General features: G+C 35.4%; 2 protein-coding genes across 4 annotated transcripts in view; one reads left to right on the top strand and one right to left on the bottom strand.

Annotated features, from left to right (window-relative positions):
• The window catches only part of LOC136029478 (actin-histidine N-methyltransferase-like), a 145,974-nt gene that overhangs the window by 47,978 nt on the left and 77,101 nt on the right, over positions 1-20,895 (top strand). The window lies entirely within an intron of this gene.
• LOC136029477 (uncharacterized) overlaps positions 1-20,895 on the bottom strand; it is a 51,794-nt gene that overhangs the window by 11,926 nt on the left and 18,973 nt on the right. The gene's annotated exons all lie outside the window — the stretch shown is intronic.

The following is a 20,895-nucleotide window of genomic DNA, read 5'->3' as shown; positions in this document are numbered from 1 at the left end:
TTTTATGCAATTAAATAATAAAAAAAAGTCTGGCTGATTCCAGGTCGTTCAATTAATGGGATTTATTAATAATTTCGGTAACTCACAGTGAGTCCCAAATGAATGCACATCTTACAAATCAGTTCCCGAATGTCTAGTGAAGTTAGAAACATATTTGTATTATATATATATATATATATATATATATATATATATATATATATATATATATATATATATATATATATATATATATACATATATATATGTATATATATATATATATATATATATATATATATATATATATATATATATATATATATATATATATATATATATATATATATATATACATGTGCTCTTACATGTAAATTTGAGCAGCCAAAGAGAAAGTAAGACAAAGAAAAGAATTCCACATGTGAATTCTAGAAAATTCCCTCTTGTGTAAAATTTTTCCTGAAAAATTCTTCAGGAAACTTTCCTCCCCACGGAAAGTTTTCTCCGTGGAAAATCCTGTCCATAAAAAATTGCCCAAAAAAATTTCTGTATATTTTTCAATAACAAATACTATATGTAAACAATGGGCTAATAGTATAACTTCGAGCCCTTTCCTTTCGGGCTGCGGGGGTCATGTCATCCCCAGGGGCACACATGTTGGACCTTTCAACTATGCTGAATCAAATGGCTATCTCAAAATTTTGATTTTTTGCGGGGGTCATGTCATCCCCAGGGGCACACATGTTGGACCTTTCAACTATGCTGAATCAAATGGCTATCTCAAAATTTTGATCGGATGTCTTTGGGCGAAAAGGGGCGTGTGAGGGTGGGGCTAGTTGCCCTTCTATCTTTTAGTCACTCAAAAAGGTCGCTAAAACTTTTAATTTCCGTTTGAATCAGCCCTCTCCGGATCTTGTGGGACCATTGGGTCTATACAATCACTCTTGGGGAAGAAAAAAAAATCATAACAACGAATCTTTAAGCTTTCTTCTAGCAAAAAAAAAAACAAAACAAAAAACATTCCACTTTTTATAGCTAGCAGTTTTAATCTCTATAGCTAGAAGTTTTACCCCTGGTAAATCAAACGGGCTGCAACTACATTCGTAATAAAAAGAAAAGTGTCAGCTCCTCTAACAAATACAACATCTTGGCATCATAATTAAGCACAGAGCACAGGAAAGACTAAATTATCATTTGTAAGTTTTATTTACCCATTCCATTTCCTATAGATTTAAAGAGGTTTTAGATGGATAAACATCGATGAAAATTAAATGTATTAATCTTAAAGCACCTAAAGTCAAACATTGGAGCACTCGTGTACCCAGTGTAAATGGGCTGCAAACAGGGCTGGGACCATTACAACAATGCTGAGGCTTCTATCAAGGTGGTGGAAAAGTGACTAAGTGGCTAGTGAAGTAGCGGAGTAAAATCAGAATGATAATAAAGTCTAATTTCCACAAAACCCGCCAACAAAACCCAGTAACAGAAAATCGGGCAGTAAAAAGCCAAAATCTGTAAAGTGAAAAATAAACGACTTGATGATCGTAAAAGAAAACCTTTCATGATTTTCTTAAAGATTTTTACTTGTCGCTTTTTTGTCCACATCATTCACATTGAAGATTAGTCCTTTAATTTGGAAATGATTTGCAAAGTTTTTAGTTGTTTATTCCAGTTCTATGCGCTGCAGTCCTATTTTCATTTTTTAATTTTATTTATCTGTATTTCATCTATTTTTTTTTGTATTGATGACAGAAATACATTGATTTTGCCTAAATAAATCACTAGTACTAAATAATATCAGTTAACTTTGAGGCTACTGGGCCTTTAAAAAGTTTTTAAATTGATACGAATGAAAATATAAATATATGTTTTATTTACCCATTTGCAAGACATTTCAAATCTTCTACATGCCCCAAAGTCACCATCCATTATTGCTTAAAATGACTTCTGAATATTGCTCAACCTCAGACCTCAGGTATTAACCTTCAAGCTGAAAGTTTTCAGTTTAACGAACAAAAAATCGATCTTTGGCAGGCTGGTTTGAAGATGTTACTTGTGAAGAACTAGTTTTCTATCACAGCATTTCAGATTTTCCCTTCCTAAAGCGACAGCGTCTTGATTGTCCAGTTTTTGCATCTTTTTTAAATGACATTTAGTATCCTTGAGCAGTTTGTTGTACACTGATTCTTTACTAACCCACTTTATGGAGGACCAAAATGTACACCTGTGATGTGAAACTTAGTTTTGATTTATAAGCTTCCAGACGGCAATTTTCATGAGATGTTTAGTAGTATGAAAATATAGGTAATTACCAATCAAATTGGTAATTTCAAATCGAAGTTTACAATGTGTGGTGCGAAGAGGCACAGTGTGTTGGAACAAGTGGCGCTCCAATTTGTACACTAGGAGGCAGAGGGTGGGTATATAGATATATATATATATATATATATATATATATATATATATATATATATATATACATATATATATATGTTTTTAACTACGTAAAACTTTTAACTTCGATTTTTAACTACGAATATACAACATTCTTCGATGTCACATTGTCTGTGCATATAAATAGATTGTCAGGTTTACCGACTCTTGAACATGCAACATAAAATTGTCCATGGGAAAAATAATCCGTATTCAGATCTATACCTAATTATTCTAATGATTGCCCTTGAGCTTTGTTGATGGTGATTGCTAATCGAACGTTCCCTGTGTCCCCGTCGTCATTTATATATCACCTTGTGCCCCTGGCATCCCCCTTGTAGTTGTGTCCCTGTGTCCCGGTCGTCATTTATATTCCCAGTATCTCGGTCGTCATTTGTGTCCCAGTCTGTAATTTCTCTTTGAGCGTCCCGGTCGTCATTTATATTCCCTGTGTCCCGGTCGTCATTTGTGTCCCGGTCTGTAATTTATGTTTGAGTGTCCCGGTCGTTATTTATATCTCCCGGTCGTTATTTGTGTCCCAGTGTCCCAGTCTGTAATTTCTCTTTGAGTGTCCTGGTCGTCATTTATATTCCCTGTGTCCCGGTTTTTAGTTTTCTTTTTCTCCTTTATTTTTTGTTTTTTTTTCTTTTTTTCTTTTTTTTTCTTTTTCAGTTTTTAGTTTTTTTAGTTTTTTTTATTAGTTTTAAAATTTTTTCTTTTTAGTTTTTTTTGTAGTTTTTACCTTTTTTTTAGTTTTTTCTTTTTTAGTTTTTAGTTTTTTACCTTTTTTTATTTTTTTTTTAGTTTTTTAGCTTTTTTAGTTTTTTTTAGCATTTTCTTTTTAGTTTTTTTTGTAGTTTTTACCTTTTTTATTTTTTTTTTCTTCTTTTGTATTAATGCTAAAGCCAAGGTTCGAATCTGGAACCTCTCGGACCTGGAACCTGGAACATAACGCTTTACCAACTCAGCTACTTCGGCTTGAATACATTCGTTTTTGAATTGGTATATGATGAAATAATTCAGACATCATATAATGACGTCACTCGACAGACAGACAGACAGACAGACAGACATAACACACATACAACTTATTTATATATATATATATATATATATATATATATATATATATATATATATATATATATATATATATATATATATATATATATAATATATATATATATTAAACTATTAAAAATATTAAAACTTAAAACGAACAGAAATTACTGCGTATATGAAATATCCGTATATGAACGAAAGAGTGTCTTTGTTAAATTTGCGTGTAAATTAGAAGCATAGAAAATTTAATATTTTCATTTAAGTACCGCTACGATTCCTGTGGGTTTATTAGAAAGTAGTTGTCAAAACGACAAGAGAAAGAAAGTGCAACAACTTTTCTTTGTTGCAGAGGAATCTAAGAAGGAAAAGAGTAGTTTCTTTTATTGATGCTACAGCAAACATGAACTTGAATGAATTGTGTTTACACGATTTTCCTGCACCAAGGAAAAAGCGGTCCGACACAACACTATCCACGCAACAACCTTGGGTGGGCAAGGTCGTGATTAATAAGTACAAATTTTAAACAAAATAAGCATTTAACACTTCTGCAGAAGCAGAGGCATCAATTGGGAGAAAGGTGGAATGTTCGCCTCTTTGGGTTTACTTTCCCCTCCCCAGATTTGAAAATCGCTTTCTTTTGGTACTTGAAAAAAATCCAAAAGGCGACAACATTTAACCCAGCTTCCCCTAGATTTTGGAATTTTGTGTTTGTGGCTCCATCAAATAAGTTCCTTCCCCCTCCCCTCGGCATTTTAGTAAACTGGTGCACCTGCACAGAAGCGTATTCCATTGGAAGTAAGAACAATAATAACGTCGGTTTCCTATCAATCAAGGCTCATCCAAGAGATACCACAAACCTAATGCGTTTTAGTGGTTTGAATCTATGTACTAGGCCCTCATTCATAAATGCCATCTATTCAAAAAGAATAAAGTAACCACGCGGTTTATTTGACAATTTTTGGGATTTTTTTTTTTTTGGTAGGGGAGGGGGTATTTGGAATGGAATAAAGTACATGAGCGTAATTGTAATGTGAAGTTCTGCTAAATTAACAGACGATACAAAGAGATGAATATTTTTCTGTAATTTTTTTTTATCTTCATTGATTGGTTTAAGAAAAGTTTTGCTTCGTGCGATTTGAAGATCCGTCCATTTTTTTTGTTACCATCAATTGAAAATTTGCATTTATTTTGTATCAAGAAAGTTGCTCTAAACATCGTAAAAATGAGCTTTTTTTAAAGCCCTTTTGTTCAGGAACGCATTGCCTCCCGTGTCTCTGTAAATTAACAACAACCCTTTTCTCTGGATCCGGCACAGGCATTAGTGCCAACCTAAGTTCATTTATCTAATTAAAATGACGTAAATACGGCCTTTTCAGTGCTAGAGTATTTGTATATGTATAAATTAACATAATCTTTCAAGTAGTAGACATAGTCGACAGTCGATGATTTCAAATGAGATAAGTCGACTGTAACGAGATGAAGATCAAGGATTGAAGTCCCTGTAATCATGCCAGATTAATACATATGTCTTACGCGGGGCGCCGTCTCGAAAACGGCTCCATATTTTTGGGGATGATTCGTATCCTGAAATTTGCTGGCCTAAAAAAAAGACAGTCTATATAGGTAACGAGTTTAAGAAAATTCGTTAAGAGCCTTATTTTTTTTGGGGGGGGAGTCTGTTAGTGACGTGTAATGGATTCGATTTTAAAATGTGCGACAAACAATTTTTTTAGAGTTTCAAGTTTTGAGTATTTTCCCTTCTTTTGTATCAGTAGATTCAGGGATTTTGTCTTGCCTTTTATATTTGTTTCTGAAAACACTGTTGACAAAAAAACTGGCAGCTAAACGGTAAGAAAAGGGACAAAACGAAAAAAAACGAATTGGTACACTTTGGAAGCCTGAAAGTCTGTGATGCTTTGAAAAAACATTAATGCAAAACATTTCAATCGTCACTGTTTTTTCTTCTTATTTTTTAAAAAGTAATGTTGGTGAAAGATGGCTTAGATCTCTCAGTACGTGAAGCATCAGAATGAGTTGTTAGTTTATTTGTCATAGAAACGACGGTGGACTTTCTTTATCTTGAACCGGAGATGGTAATGATCGATATTCATGACAAAGGTCACAATGGTTGCGCGAGTGTCACCAGGCTAAAGCTATTGTTTCATATTAAAATTTAAATTGGGAATTCAAGAATATAACATTCTAGCCGAATGGAAAAAAGAGTAATTCTCTGAAAAAGGTTAAAACCAAGCTGTGGCAAAAATGACTAGTAAAAAGTGGCAGTTTACGAATGTCCAATCTCAATTGTAGTGGTTCACCAATCCATAATTACCTACTTTCTTATAGTAAAAAGCCTCCCTCAAGATTAGCTTGAAGGTAAATTTTAGATTATTGTCTAAAGTTTCATTTTCTGGTATTTGAGACTCCTCCTCTTGGGGAAAATCTTCTATCCTACCCTTCCTAAAATTTTGGTTGTAAATGTATACATATTCCTCGCTGTCGTTCCTTGGACTATATCATGAGATAAATTCTAAAAATCATTTGCTTAGCTGTTCTCCAAGGGAGGACCAGCAGGACAGTATCATGGCTGCAGCGTTAGCTATAACCTAGTAAAGGATGAACCACGGCTCATAGTAACAAAAATTAAAAAACGGATTTAAAAAAATGGCTAGTGAGAAAAAATCGACATTTGTAATTTACTTGAGACATATCTCTATTATTCCAATTATTAAAATGTTATTTTGAAAACAAATTCATATTCTTTCCCTCTCATTCTAAAATTTTGGCTCATAGTAACAAAAAATAAAAATCGGATTAAAAAAAAAGGCTAGTGAGAAAAACTTGACATTTGTAATTTATTCGAGACATACCTCTATTATTCTAATTATTAAAATGTTATTTTGAAAACAAATTCATCTTCTGTCCCTCCCATCCTAAAATTTTGGCTGTAAATATATACAGATTCTCGCTGTCGTCCCGAAAGACTCTATCTACCATTTTCACATTTCTGAGATAAACAAACATTTGTTGAATTCCAAAAAAACATTTGCTAAGCTGTTCTCCAAGGGAGGACCAGCAGGACAGTTTAGTGGTTGCAGCGGTAGCTGTAACCTAGTAAAGGATAAACCACGGCTCCTAGTTAAAAAAATCAAAAAACGGATTAATAAAAACAGCTGGTGGGAAAAAATTTACATATATAACTTATTCAGGAAAGGTAAATATTATCTCGATTAGTCTAAATAATAAAATTTTATTTCGAAAACAAATTTATCTTCTATCCCTCCCTTGCTAAAAATTTTGGCTGTAAATGTATACATATTCTTGGTGTCATCCCTAAAGACTGTACCAACCATTTACTAAGCTGTTCTCCAAGGGAGGACCAGCAGGGCAGTATCTTGGTTGCAGCGGTAGCTGTAACCTAGTAAAGGATAAACCACGGCTCATAGTAACAAGAACTAAAAAATGGATTAAAAAAACCGCTAGTAAGAAACAATTGACATTTGTAGCTTATTCTGGAAAGGTAAATATTATCTCGATTAGTATAAAAAGTAAGATGTTACTTCGAAAACAAATTTATGGGAATCTCGAAAAATAGCCTGAAACCCCGTGGAAAATGGCGTCGTATTGAAACAAAAAGTACGCGCATAGGAATCGCTATGGCCGAAAACTCTATAAGAGAAACGTACAGCCCTCTGGGTTAAAGGACAATAAAAATCATTTATTTGCATGGGTAGCACTGACGTGTCCTCTTTGTTCTTCTTTTTTTCTTCACTACTAGCTGGGCACTGGAAGATCATAGAAAACTGCTTAAGGGCTCATTTTAAAAGGAATTGTGATATCTGCGTGCCTTTTTAAGTACTAAAACATATTTTTAACACTAAAATCCATTTTTTGAGAGATACAGAGGATGAATGTGTGATTGAACAAATATTTTCCTGCTGACTCATCCTGTGGGAATGGCTCAGTAATTTGTTTTGGCAATCATATCTAAAATGTTTAAATATCAGAAACAACGGCAGCTACGGTGTAACAGCAACAATATGTATCTCTTATTATTCAACGATGTGTACATATAAACGTATTATTTTATTGAATAGATATGTTTTACTTATGCTGTGCATCAGACTGGAAGTAAAATTACCACGTGCCAAAATGAAACAATACACCTATTTCATCTACTGTTTTTGTTGCTAGCCTTTATTCTTAGGAGCAATCTTACCCTAAATAATTTTTAAATTTTCCATAAAATAAAGTTGAAAAACAAAAGAATATGCTTACTTTAGAATACTTTTCATCTATATAAAATAAATTCTTTATTTGAGTTGCATATTTTATACTTTTGTGGGTAAGGATTTGATAGACGTCTAAATTCTAATATTTTTGATAAAGATTTTCAGAGGAAACACAACAGTTAAGCACGTGCTCAATTTTAAGCTTCGATGCCCATCTTCAACACACAGAAAGTTGATTTGTTCGCAAATTATTGTTTAATTACCTATAAGTCTGTAGGCCTAAGGTTTTTGCAGATACGAGTCAGTTTCCATGCTTGTACAGGTATGGCTAAAATAGGAGACACTCGTCCTGGACTAGACTCAAGTAACTCACACAGCATGCTGATTTTTTTCAGTCCAAACTGCAAAAGACAGTAGCTGTTGATGCCAAGCACTGAAGGAGGGGGCCTTTGGGCTCGTTTCCTATTCCCTCCCTGAAGTCCAGTTTTTGTGATTATTCTAACATTCGCTATTATTTTTCGAATAATTCACCTACTTTGGGTGATTTTGATAAACTCGCCTCGCCTTTCAGTGTAAGCCGCACCCCAAAATAAATAATTCTTTACGTGACTCGTCGTAAATATGTATTGCTAACTATGCTATTGTACTGAAGTATAGCAGCGGTGGATCCACGAGGGACCCTGGCCCCCCACCCAAGATTTCTTCTGGCGGCCTCATCCCGTGCTTTTTCCTGTTTTTCACTCTTTTTTTTTTAAATAAATTTGCCAACTTGCTCAATTATTGTTGCCATTTTCACATTCCCCCCCCCCTAGATTTTACTCATTCGTGCCCTTGTCACATCCTCCCCCAAGATTTATCTCTAGATCCGCCCCTGAAGTATGACTATCTAATAATATATCAATAATATAATAGGTGTCATTTATATATCTCCCCATATACAATGGGGAAAGGGCACCAAAACAGGAGAAAAATGTATTTTATATAGTTTTTTTCAATATTGTTTTTGTATATGCGGAAGAAAATGTATTTTGTATAATTTTTTTTTCAATATTCCTTGAGAGAGGCCTTTGATGTGATTGATAAAGCAGGAGTTGTCTTTTGTTGAATTTTATTGCCCCCCTTCTGGAAAATTTTGTGTGTGTTCAATGCATCATTTGCAAAAACATAAGAGATGGCATCGTTCATTTGTATCGTGATTCTAAGTTTCGATTTTACTGGGATCCAAAAGCTATCAAGCCAAAATTTGAGATTATAAATCAGTCCAAAACCGAAATCAGTCCATTTCTGAGAATATACTAGTGTGGGGTGGCGAATTCTGTCCCTAAACATATGGAAAGTCCATATGTTTGAAAGTCCATATGTTGAAAGTCCAAATAAACTGAAGGATTACTGCAGAGTGCAGATATATAGATTGTTAGACTCATTTGAACGACGTCATAACTTTGAGACTTCATTTATTTGTTTTCAGTATTGTACAACTACACGTCAAATTATAAGGATAGGGGTTGCCGAAGGCCTTAGAAAGAGCATATTTAGGTCCAACGTTCCAACTCTTCGGTAAGAGGTCCTTCAGATTAATTTGCATGAGGGTAGGGGGGCAATCATAAAAGCAAGAAAATTGACGTTCGTTTGTAGAAATCTTACAGACTAATATACGGGATTTTCAGATAATTCAAAACCTTGTAGGTATTCAAACAAGAATTGAAAAAACAAACTAAATGGACGGAATTCACAGCACGTGCTTCTTGTGAAAAAGGTTTTTAACTAAAAAATTGTTTGTGGTGCATGAAGTCTGTTTGAGAAAATTCTGGAATAAATGACTTTGTGGACTGGAGACTAGTGGTATCATGAACAGTCAAACTGGCCCCCCAGCTGGGGGTACAGTAGCTCCTACTAGTGTTGGACAGTATTCAGTGGTGCATAGTCCCATGCAGGGGCCCCAGGACCACAGATGATGCAAATGCAGTGGAATATGCCTAGTGGTATGCAAAAAGTCATGTTTCCGGCAGTCGTACCAAATGTTTATGGACAAGTATATACCCCAACTTCCAACCCATCACAGCAGTATATGTATACAGTGAATAACACAAATGATGGACTTGAATCAGGCCAAGTTATGATACAACTATATGGACAGCAAGTGTACAGTAATCGAGCACCAGTGCTGGACCAGGCACAGTATGCTTGTACAGTGAGTAACAGATATAATGGACTTGAAGTGGAAGAATGTGAGTTAGAAGGTATTGACCATTCTCCACCTGACACAAACTTTGAATCCGATGATATGACTATGGTAAATCCAAGAGTAGTGGAAGGACTATGCTCAAGAGGAAAAGAGAATAACTTGAAAAGGAGAGTGACCTCACCTATTAGTAATGAAAGTGTTCAGATTGAAAGGGGAGCACCAAAGAGACAATTTGTTCACCAAAGACCAGACCAGAAGGCCAAAGGCCTGTCACTTGCAAAAGATAGGAGAAATATTTCAAATTTCCAGATCTTATTATTGGAAATACCTGAAAAGGAAATGATACATGGAAGTGTTGTAATCAAAGCAGTTGATATAAATGCCAAGTTCTTAAATGAATACGAGCTTTGTATGTTTTTCAAGGAAAAACTTAGTGGCAGATTTGAGTTTGAAACAAATCGTGAAGGGAACACTATTTACTTGCATTTAAAAGATGAGAGCAGGATGAAATCAGCATTGGAAATCAAAACTGTGAATAACATAGAAGTAACAGTTTTAAGGAAAGAACATGTATCAAGAGGTGTGATGAAAGGAATTCCTTTATATTTATCAATTGTACAAATTGAGGAAAGTATCCAATCTGCTGTGCCTGTAAAAGAAGTGATTAGGATGCAGAGGTATAACCGGGATCTAAAAAAGCTTGAAGACAGCCTGTCAGTAATGGTGGTTTTTGAATCAATTATTACCCCAGCAAGTGTGTGGTGCTGCGGTAGAAACAGAGATGTCTTACCCTACCATAGGAAGGTGATGCAGTGCTACAAATGCCAGAAATATGGGCATCTTCAGAAAGACTGTAAATCAAAGGAGATCTGCCTCAGATGTGCCAAGAATCATCAAAGCCGTGATGGCCCTCTGAAACAGGAGAGTGTAGATGAGCGTACCAGCAGATACAGGTGCGCCAATTGTAAACAAAACCATTCATCCACTTCATCAGTATGCCCAGTAAGAAGGGAGAACCAACAAGTGCTAGAAGTGGCAGAAAAGTATGGCATGGGATTTAAAAGAGCAAGGACAACATTTAGAAGTTATGCTCATGTAGTCCAGAATAACCTGAATCCTGTGAAAAGAATAATCAGTAACACTGCAGCAGAATTGCAACAAATGACGGCAAAGAAGTTAGTGATTGGGATGCTTATAACCCCAGGAATACTGAGTATTGAAAACTTGCCATTGAATGAAAAGGTAGATAAACTGTGTGAATTGGTTGAGCAAATGAAGTTTGGAAAACTTGACCGCAATGATTTAAAATTGGTTTGTGAAACAAGTAGCACCTTGGAAAACACAACATGTCCTTAATGCAGCTCAAAATATTATCCTGGAATGCATGTTCAATCATGAGAGAAAAAAGGGAATTACTGCTTCAATATTGTGAGAGAAAAGACATTGATATTTTTTGCATTCAAGAAACTTGGCTAAAACCAAATATCATGAGCCCCTGCAAAGGTTTCAACATCTTGAGAAATGATAGAAATAACAGGAAGAAAAGGTGGAGTTATGATTGGAATAAGAAGTCATATTCATTATGAAGAATTGGACTTAGCAAGCCAGCAATCAATTGATAATGAAGTGGAAGTAGTTGGAACTAAACTGTTTTCAAAAAATGAAAAGAAAATGAATGTTATATGTGTATATAACCCATCTGGAAATAATGGACTGTTGGGAGAAAGGATAGATGAAATTATTAAAATGATACCAGTTGCAGAGGACCTGATAATATTGGGTGATATGAATGCACATAGTAAATCTTGGTGCGAGTGTAGAAATGTAAATAGTTCTGGAACAAGTTTAGAAAACTGTTTAATAAATAGCCCAATATGCTTAGCAACACCTGTTGCGATGCCAACTAGAGTTAATCCCCAGACAGGAGAGACAACAACAATTGATTTGCTATTATGCAATCCTAGACTCTATATCAAATTAAACATAGAATGTGATGCTGAAAGTGAACTGGCCAGTGATGACAACCCCATATTGTGCACTATTAATGAAGTCCTTCCAAAAGGTAATAAGAGAAAGGGATTCAAAACTAAAAATTTTAACTGGTTTATACTCAGAGAAGCACTGGACGAGTTTGATGTGAAATAACTAACAGAGGAAGAAGTAGAATTATCTATGAAAGTTGAAATATTTCAAGAGAAATTGATAGAAATAGCCAAAACTGTTGTACCATATAGAGAAATCAGCCGTCACCAAGGGTGTATCTGGTGGAATGAAGATTGTTCGAAAGCCAAAAGAGAATTCATTGGAAAAAAGAGAATATATAATCTGGTGGGAAATCTTCATAGCCTTATTGAAAAGAACAGAGCTTATGCTATATTTCGAAAAACAGTACTTGAAGCCAAGAAAAATTCATGGAATAACTTTATAAACAAACTTGACTTTCGAAAACCAACATCCAAAGTATATGAGTTTATGAAAAAGATGAATAACAGAGCAACTTCAGGCCGGAGCAACCAACGTATTGCATCTGATAATAAGCTTCTTCTGACTGATGATCAAAAAGCTGATGCAGCTGCCAAATTCATGAGCTCTACCGTTGGCCGGGGAGATCCGATATACAGAAGAAGACCAATATGGACACAAAAGTAAGTGACCTTGGAACACAAGGACAAGACGAACCATACAATAGACCATTCATTGAACAGGAATTAATGAATGTAATTAATAAGCTTCCTGATACATCTCCTGGACTAGACGAAATTTTGCCACAGTTCGTGAAGTCGCTCCCCAAATTGTGGATCAATGTACTGCTAGAATTAATTAATGGTATATGGAGGAGGGAAAATTTCCTGATGTTTGGAAGTATGGTGAAGCAGTAATGCTACCAAAGCCTGGCAAAGACTTATCAAAGATTGAAAACTATAGATACATTACCCTTCTCCCTGTTTTGGGGAAAGTTATGGAAAGGATGGTGAAGAAGAGACTGGAAGCTGTGACACAACAGAAGAAAATTTTGAAAGACATTCAGTGTGGTTTCAGAAAAAATAGAAGTGCAGAAGACAGTCTTATGTGCCTCAAACAGGAGGCATTATATGCTTTGCAAAATGGGTGGATTTTAGCAGCGATTTTAATTGACATTGAAGGTGCTTTTGATAATATGCTTCATAGAAAAATGGTTGGAGGCCTAGTAACAGCTGGCATAAAAGGCCAAATGTTAGCATTTTTAAATGATTATTTAATAGGAAGAAAAGTTAAAGTGCGAGTTGGTGGAACAATTTCAAATATAACAGTGTTTCCTGAAAGAGGAATCCCTCAAGGATCAGCATTGGGGCCTGACATGTCCAACATAGGATCATATGATACTCCTATCAACATGAAGGATGATGGAGGAGCTATTTTTGCAGATGACAATACTGCGTGGGTCATGGCGCGTGACACCTACCATATAAAGACCCTAATAACCCAGGTCATTGCAAAATTAGAAAAATGGTCCAAAGAAGCTAACTTAAAGTTTTCTGCAACAAAGACGAAGGCAATTGTTATCACTAGGAAAAGAATTGGAACCCTTCCAGATCTGTACTTAAGTGGCCACCCAGTTGAATATGTTAGTGAAGCAAAAATACTAGGTGTAGTGGTTGACAATAAACTTACCTGGAAACCCCCTGTGATGTATCTTAAATCAACATGTTTGAAAAGACTCAATGTTATGAAGAGTTTAGCCTATATGGCTAGAGGATTACCAGCAGAACTTTTGATCCAGTATTATATCAAATATGTATTGCCTAAAATGGAGTATTGCTCAACAATTTATGGCACAGCTTGTCATTCAACCATTGCAAGATTAGATGTAATTCAAAACTCAGCCATAAGAATTGCATTTGGAGCAAGAAAAACAACACCTGTTAGTTTCCTTCAATCAGAAAGTGGTCTAGCAGACCTGGAAACACGAAGAAAGATCAGATTTTTAAAATATGTACAGAGGATTTGGTCTTTAGAAAATAACCACCCAGTTAAGTCAAAAATCATCAAACCTGGTCGCCAAGCAACTGCCAACACATCTAAAGCAAGAAATCAATCCAATTGTCTTGAAGCAGCATTAGAAATTTGTAAAAGTTATGGAATTGATATAGTACTTTCCAAAATGTTAAGAGTTGGTGAAATAGGTGTCCCTCCACCATGGGAGGAAAACAGGATCAGTTCAAGATTATAATTCAATAAGGACCAAGATACTCCAGTGGACTTGGCATTCAGCATGATGATGGAAAAAGAGTACAAGGGATACCTTCCATTATTCACTGACGGATCGAAAGTAGATGAAATGAAGCATGTAGGAGCAGCGTTTGGGTGCCCTTTCAAAAATGTGTCCAAAAAATTTAAATTACCTCCAGAGAGCAGTGTATTCCTGGCAGAAGTTCACGCCATTAAGAAGGTGCTGGAGTTCATTGAGGAATCTGTCGAAGAGGACAAGGTTATCATTTGATCTAATTCAAAAAGTGCTATTCAAGCAGTTGTAAATGCTAATACTATGGCAAAACCAAATAGAGATGTCCTTATATGTTACATTAAACTACAAGACATATTAAAAAGAAGAAAGTAGTTATTCAGTGGATTCCCGCCCACATTGGGATCTCCGGAAATGAAATAGCAGATTTGAAGGCCAAATCCGCAGTTGAGTCAGGAACACTTGTAACTGACATGGACACTCCTTACGAAGTTATGATATTTGATAAAGTGATTAAAGAGATTGATCGTCAGGGTTTTAAAGCGAATAGAGATTTGACTGAGAATCTTTTTGTGACTATGAAAAAACAGAGAAATATAGAAACGAAGGTGTATAAAGAACTCACTAGATATGAAGCAAAGAAACTGTTTTGACTCCGATCACACCATGATGGAGTTGGTTGTTACAAAGCAAAATTTTTGGGACAGAGTGAGGAATGTCCTAAGTGTGGTGCATCAGAAATTATAGAACACTTGATGATAATTTGCCGTGAAAGCGAACAAGAAAGACGTGAAATAACCGAATTTTTCAGACAGAAGAAAGTGCAGTCGAGCCTATATATGTTATTAGGAGGATTTGATAGTGAAGAAGAAAATTGTATGATAGTTAGTCTTGTCATACAGTTTCTGACAAGAATTGCAAGATTAAAGGACATTTGAATTAAAGTTTCAGGAAAGACGATTTCCTCCTACTATTTTTTAAGAAGTGAGAATCGACTTGCCATAGAACGTCCTCTAGGCTGAACAGCAAGAGGGGAGTTAACGTCAACGTCACCGTCAAACAAGAATTTACGACCAAATCAACTTTCCTTTCAGTCTGGTCAAGATAATAAAGTATATTGAAAATAGGCAACCGAGCTTAAATTTTTGGCAGGTGGTTTATCGGGATAATTGCTATAAAACCTAAATCATAAAATTAAATTAAGACGGCTATCAAACCCTAACCAAAAACGATGACTGATGTGTTAAAATGAAAATTAAACATGTTAATTGAGATTCAAGGGAGATGAAGTACATATAATTTCGCTTCTTTTTTTATGAATGTTTCACTTTCCCTAACTATGTCAGACAAGCATTGCAACATTTTTGCATCAAATAATATCGATTTTAGATTTAGTATATTATTCTAACAAAATCCAGAGACATAAGATGAGCAAGAAAACTTTCACATTTTAACATCGATTTACAGTGGTGTCAATTCGCAAAAATGTCGGGAGGGGACAAATTTGTCCGTATCTTTATTTCTTAGCGAGAATAGCAAAAGAGGTATGATACAATGAAAATGTTTCCAAAAAAATTCAAAATCTAGGGAAGGGGACAAATTCCTCCCTGCTCACTCGCCCAAGTGACGTCCCTGTTGTCTAAATATATAAATTAATGACAAGAATAGAGTTATCAGCGTCAATGACAGGGCAGTATTATCCAGTAAAACTACACAAATTTACAATAAGCTTATTTTAATCTCAATTTAATCGAAAGTTGAAAGGTCTAAGTTTAATTAGTTCCAACGTAAAACTTTCTGAAATTAGTATATAATTTTGTTGTTAAAGTATTTTTAGTAATTATTAAATAGTTGGGGCTGGAGTTTACTATGGGTAACATGGACTAAAGTGGCTCGTTACATAATATAGGCTATATATCTGACCCGATTTAAAGCAAAAATAAGGAAAAGGGGGTTAATAAAAATTAATAAAAGTAATATTTTTATATAGATTTTTTCTAGCACATAGCACATTAGCACAAGCTAATGTGCTTTTCCTGTGATAATTAATCTCGAACATATATTCAGTGTTTCCATTCTAGGGATTTTCCCCCTATAGTGGCAAATAGTGGTTCATTACACCTCCCAATATGTGCCAAATTATCATTTATCCAAATATTCCGCCTTCGAAACTTCCGATTTCGCATTATGTCAGATATAGACCTGCAGAGCATTATCATCAAGAAGATAGGCGAACCTAGTTAATCGCAAAATTGCAAATATGTTCTATACTTTCTATTTCACAACATTTGCCCAAGTCATTTTTTTTTCTTCATATTTAAAGTGTTTGACTCCCTATAATCTATCAATTTCAAATTAGATTTTCTTCTGTTAAAATCTTTGAAAGTGGATTGGATATGAATACATTCTCTATATCTACGAATAGATCAGGAATGGAGCCATTGAAAAAAAAGGTCGGTATGCATTAAATTTAATTTTCTGAATGAAAAAAAGAGACTATTGAATAAGAAAATAGGACTTGAATGTACTATTGAGAAAATCTGTACCCCGAATATCCTGATTCACAAAAGAAAAACTTTTTGTGTAGTTTCTCTAGGAGAACTTTTTCCAGGTTTCTATCTGAAAAATGGAAAAATAACATTAAAGTACTGTGTAGTTACTGGGACACCAGCAACAGATTTAAAAATGGTCTTTTTTTTATATTTTCATGGAAAAAATTTGTCCCGCCCTTCGTAAATTTTGATATGCATCGGTCTTATTGTTTCTTTAATAAAAAAAAAGATCCAAGGAAAATGTTTTTCTACCAATATATTTCTGATTATTATTGACAGTTTTTTCACAAAATAAGTTTTTTAAGCAAAAGTAATGAACTCCTTTAAACCAAAAATGAGCAAAACTAGAATCAAATAACTTACGTAAAAACTACCGTAATTTGCGTAAAACTACCACAAATCAGCATCAATAAATAAATGAAACCTAAAACGAACATCAATAAATAAACGAATCAAACTCAAAACGAGCAGAAAATAACATGATTAGGACTCACAAGCCCTGTGTCTAGTCAAGGCCAAAATATCATTTTTGGTTTATTGGAGCTCTTTACTTTCCTTGGAAAACTTATTTTGTGAAAAAAGTTCTTTTTAATTAATTGTCAGTAATAAACATAATAAAATATATTGGGAGAAAGAAATTTTCTTTAGATATTTTTTTATTAAATAAACAATACGATCGATGCTTATTGATATTTGTGAAGGGTGGGACAAGTTTTTTCCATAAAAAAAAAAAAAAAAAAAAAAAAAAAAATCATGTTCAAAATTGTCGATCGTTTCCAGTAATAACACTAGCTTTTATTATCATTCTTTATCCATACCTTGATTATATTATTTTTTACCCTTCTTTCCTTATATTTTTTCTTATACCTGTGGTCTGGTGGGCTTGGTCGTGGGGCGGAACTGCCATCCACCATGAGTAGTGGCCAGGCTGGTATCAACTCTTTGGGGGATCGTTTACTTGATTTACAAAATAATCCTTTAGATATTGAAAATATTATTAATAATTCAATTGAAAATAGAAATCAGATGAATAATGATTCTAATTCGGTTTTTAAAAGTAAGTATGTTTCGCAATTAAATGGTTCTGCTTCCTCTAAACGAGATGATATTTTCTCTGTGTTTCATCTGAACATTCAGGGACTCTGCTCGTCTTTTGATGAGTTGAAACGGATCGTTAGTGATGGAACTCCTGATGTTATAGGATTATGTGAAACTTTCCTGGATTCAAAAAAGGATATCCTTCTAGATATTCCAGGATATAGGATGGAGAGGCTGAATAGGAAACAGATGGCGAGAGGTGGCCTTATGCTTTATATTGCTGATCGCCTTGCATATAATGTCCGAAATGATTTGAGCAGAAATGAGGAAGGAATCTTTGAATCCCTATTTATTGAGATTAAATCAATGCGTAAGTACTTAGTTGTCGGTTTGGTTTATAGGTCCCCCAGTGGATCTATTCCTTCGTTTTTGAAAATTCTGGAAGAAGTTTTGAACTCAGTCCAAAAACATCCCTGTGAACTAATCCTTATGGGTGATTTTAACCTCAACCTGCTGGATCAAAACTCTGCTTTAACTATTGATTTTTTGTCAATGATGCTCTCTTCGGGAACTCTACCTTCAGTTTGTATACCAACCCGAGTTACAGAAACACAAGCGTCTCTTATCGATAATATTTTCTCGTCACTAGACGGTTTAGATAATTTGTTGCTGGTTAGTGATATTTCAGATCATTTTCCCGTTATTTCCCGATATAAGAGTGCTGATCAAGCGCAGCGTATAGCATCACCATCTAATCTCCCATTTTTCCGTTATGGTGATACTGAGCTAAGTCTACTTAATTCTCGTCTGGCTGATGTACCATGGGGTAGTTTGGTTTCTGATTTAGATTTTAACCACTCTTTTGATTCCTTTTATGATTTAGTTAAAGAAGGAATCCTGGAAATTTGCAATCGGGGTCCAGCGCCCCATACTTCGAAAAGGATAGCACCACTGAATCCATGGATGACTCCAGGTCTCCATAAAAGCTGGAAAAGGAAAAATTATTTGTGGAAGCTTTACAAGGCTTCACCATCTTTAGCTCATCACGAACGATTCAAGGCCTATAGGAATATATTTAATTCTCCGTGTCGGAAGGCCAAGTCTCAGTATTATCATAGGAAATTTTCTGAATGTGGGAAGGATGTAAGGAAGACATGGTATTTAATTAATTCAGTTCTTACACCTACTCCCCCTCTGCCTTCAGTTCCATCAATGCTGAAAATCGATGGTAAAACCGTCCAAGGAGATGTAGATGTTCAGCTAGAGCTTACCTCTTATTTTGCTAATATAGGAAAGGTAACTGCTTCCTCTGCAAGCTCAACAACTTCTCGTTGCGATTTCAGAGCCTTTCTTGGACCCTCATGTTTGAAGTCGCTGGTCTTGAATTCTGTTTCTGAATTTGAGGTAGCTCGTATCGTGAATACTCTTAAAGGATCATCCTCTTCAGGACCAGACAAAATTCCTACAAGGGTTATCCGTGCCATTCTGCCTGCTATTCTGTCACCACTGACTAAGATCGTCAATCTCTCTTTCGAGAAAGGTATTTTCCCTGAATCTCTCAAGTGAGCTAAGGTTATAGTACTCTATAAAGGTGGTTCTCGGAGTGATCCTGCTAATTATAGGCCAATTTCTCTCCTATCTGTTTTCAGCAAAATTTTTGAGAAGGCTATGCTATCCAGGCTTCTTAGTTTTCTGGAGGCAAAGGATTTTTGTATGATTTCCAGTTTGGATTCCGAGCGAGTCACTCTACGGAGCATGCTTGCGCAGCTTTATCGAATTTCATTCATTTGGCAATAGATTCTGGTCATATCTCGGCAGCTTTATTTTTGGATGTTCGTAAAGCTTTTGATTTCTTGGCTCATCGGATTCTTCTTTGGAAACTATCACATATTGGTATAAGATCTAACGCTTATTCTTGGTTTTATTCATACCTTTCTGGTAGGCTTATTTCAATTGATCCGCTTTTCCGGAGCCCTTCTGAAGTATATTATGGCGTCCCGGAGGGATCTGTTCTTGGTCCCATTTTATTTTTGATTTATGTTAATGATCTGATTTCAGCTGTAAAAAACACCAGGCCTCTGGTATGTTGCAAGCTGTTTCAGCCTAATGCTCAGTCGTGTTCCAATACTTCTTGTAATGAAGATCTTCTTGTTGCTTTTGCTGATGATACCTTGGTTTTATTCATACCTTTCTGGTAGGCTTATTTCAATTGATCCGCTTTTCCGGAGCCCTTCTGAAGTATATTATGGCGTCCCGGAGGGATCTGTTCTTGGTCCCATTTTATTTTTGATTTATGTTAATGATCTGATTTCAGCTGTAAAAAACACCAGGCCTCTGGTATGTTGCAAGCTGTGTCAGCCTAATGCTCAGTCGTGTTCCAATACTTCTTGTAATGAAGATCTTCTTGTTGCTTTTGCTGATGATACCACTCTTGGGACCCTTGGGAAGACGGAATGTGATATCAAGTCTAACCTTGTGGCATTATTTGAGAGAGTTATGTCATGGTTTAATGCCAATTACTTGGTCTTGAATGTTGGTAAATCACATTTTCTTATTTTTTCTCGAATTGGTGTAGCTTTCCCTCAGCTTACACACCTTCAGGTGTCACAAGGCTCCTTGTGTAGACCAGAGAATCGGGTGGTCCTGTTTCTTGGTATCCTGCTTGATGAGAACCTTTCATACAGAAACCATGTAGCCATGATTAGGGTTAAGGTCTCACAGAGTTTGGGTATCATTCGAAAACTTAGATATACATTTCCTGGATCTATTCTGAAACTTCTTTTTTTCTGTCTTGTCCAGTCATATGTTTCTTATTGCCCCATTGTATGGATGTCTACTTTTCCGTCTACGCTGCGGTCACTTCCCGTCATGTATAATAAAGCACGGCGTCTGGTTATGGACACCAACCGTTCTTCACCAACACAGCTCTTAAGTCTACGGTCTATTTACATTATTTCTTGTGCTTCTTTTGTCTTTGATCAACTTCACGCCAATCTTCCAAAATCTCTTCGGAAAACTCCTATGTTTATTTCTGATTCAGTTCCATATAGCCTTCGTTCTTCAAATAATATCCACATTCCGCCTACCCCTACTGTTCGATCAGATTTCAATCCCCACATTGCTTGTCAACAGGTCTGGAATTCACTATCTTCTTCAGTGCAGAAATGCCACTCGTTTTGGACTTTTAAAAGG

Source organism: Artemia franciscana, chromosome 7, assembly GCF_032884065.1.
Source record: "Artemia franciscana chromosome 7, ASM3288406v1, whole genome shotgun sequence".
In the NCBI taxonomy this organism is placed as follows: domain Eukaryota; kingdom Metazoa; phylum Arthropoda; class Branchiopoda; order Anostraca; family Artemiidae; genus Artemia; species Artemia franciscana.
The sequence above is the reverse complement of the archived record's forward strand: the minus strand, read 5'-3'. Positions and strand labels throughout refer to the sequence as shown.